Genomic DNA, 2,101 nt, shown 5'->3' with positions numbered 1-2,101 from the left:
CTCTGCAGAACAAGGCAGACCAGCCTTAAAGCCATTTTGTCTGTATTCTCATCCTCGTACATCATCATTATTATTATCCCACCCTTACCTTACTGTGTTTTAGAGGGACTGTCCTTCTAGTTCCCAATACCCCTGTCCCTCTTTTCTCCAGTATTGTCCCATTTTAAGATCTGATGTTTGGTCTGCATAGAATATCTGTAGCAGAGTCAAGAAAGTCAAGATATTCCTGCAGTAGTTTGTGTCTCTGCCCCTCCCACAATAGTGAGATTTCCTCCAGTAGTGTGTCTCTGCCCCTCCCACAATGGTGAGATTTCCCCCAGTAGTTTGTGTCTCTGCCCCTCCCACAATGGTGAGCTTTCCCCCAGTAGTTTGTGTGTCTGCCCCTCCCACAATGGTGAGATTTCCCCCAGTAGTTTGTGTCTCTGCCCCTCCCACAATGGTGAGATTTCCCTCCAATAGTTTGTGTCTCTGCCCCTCCCACAATGGTGAGCTTTCCCCCCGTAGTTTGTGTCTCTGCCCCTCCCACAATGGTGAGCTTTCCCCCAGTAGTTTGTGTCTCTGCCCCTCCCACAATGGTGAGCTTTCCCCCAGTAGTTTGTGTCTCTGCCCCTCCCACAATGATGAGTTTTCCTCCTGGCCACCTGAATTTGGTAAAGCGCCTTGCCTTTGGGTGTCCTTTGAACATGCCCGAGTTGTCTCACATAGGCTCAGCCTAAGCTCAGAATCCCACCGGAAGACTATGACCTGCCAGGTGAGGCTGAAGAAAGTGAGGCAGCTTGGAGCAACCATAGCCAGGTAGTCAGTGGGGCTTCTCTCTTAATACAGCTGATCAGTTGGGGATTTGAGAGTGATATCATTGATTGGGGGGGGGGGGGGCGATTTTGGGTAGGGAGTGTGGTGGGTATGGGGGTATAGAGTTATTTCCACCAGCACTCTGATAGTAGAAAACCTCTTTAAGGGAAATTATTATGATCATCAATTTTGTTTTGTATTTCTGTTCATAATGTTTTAAACATTTTATATTTTTTAACTATTTATAATATTTGTGTTTAAATATAGATTTGTTACACGACAACGGATTCCCAGAGCACTGTGGGTCATCTAAAAAGACAGGCTTCCTGCTATGAGACTCACTTTGTCCCATTGACTGGATTTACTAAATAGATTTATACAATTGTGTTTCGTCCAATCATAATAAATAATGTACAAGGCCACAATGTATCCCCCCTTCAGTAATCCTTCATACACACTGTATGGCCATAGGGTTGTGGTCGTTACCATCTCACCTACCTTGTCCATAAGATTTTGGCTATAGAATGAACTTCCCTTATACTGGACTTACATAGTTACATATAGTTACATATAGTTACATAGTATTTGGGGTTGAATAAAGACATACGTCCATCAAGTCCAACCCATATAGGTCCACGCAGTGCAACCCATATAGGTCCACTTCTTGTGTTCCTCATCATTTTTGCCAAGGTGCTACTGGCTGAGAGTGATCCCATGACATCTAGCGCCCGGTTTATGGGGGCGGGACCTCATTTATAGGATGGGTGGGGGGAAGGAGGGGTTTATAGCTGAACGATATCCTATGTTACCTGTTACCTGGGCTGTAATGTGAAGGAGATCAATCATTGCAATATTTTTATGTATCACCTGATCAGAACAATGTTCACTTCAAAGTCAAAACTTGTTCTCACCCATCTTTTGATTTGACATTTTTGGACTCTCGATACATTGATTATTTTATGGCAATTTACATTTTTACACCAACGCTTTTTTTTTTAACTTCCTCCGGTAGTCCGGCAGGTTCTGGACGTCCGTCAGTCTCAGGTTGTAGCCATCAGTGGTCATCCACCGTCCTCTGAAAATCCGGAGGTGTCACCGAACGTTCCGCTCATTCCTTTTTTTTTTTGTTTCGTTTGTTTTGTTCGTTATGTTTCCGTTGTCAACTTTTTATGTTTTGTCTTTACTTTGAACTTGAGTATGGTACCGAAAATAATCCATCTAAGCCCCCTTCCTCCATCACTAGCCCTCGATCACTTGTACTCAAGATGACATCATAGCACCCCTTCCTCTGATGGTAACCCCCCCCCCC

General features: G+C 44.4%; 1 protein-coding gene across 1 annotated transcript in view; it reads left to right on the top strand.

Annotated features, from left to right (window-relative positions):
- The window catches only part of TCF7L2 (transcription factor 7 like 2), a 185,678-nt gene that overhangs the window by 42,861 nt on the left and 140,716 nt on the right, over positions 1 to 2,101 (top strand). The window lies entirely within an intron of this gene.

Source organism: Nanorana parkeri, unplaced genomic scaffold (genome assembly GCF_000935625.1).
Source record: "Nanorana parkeri isolate BGI_ZX_2015 unplaced genomic scaffold, ASM93562v1 scaffold754, whole genome shotgun sequence".
In the NCBI taxonomy this organism is placed as follows: domain Eukaryota; kingdom Metazoa; phylum Chordata; class Amphibia; order Anura; family Dicroglossidae; genus Nanorana; species Nanorana parkeri.
This window is presented reverse-complemented; position numbering and strand designations above follow the sequence as displayed.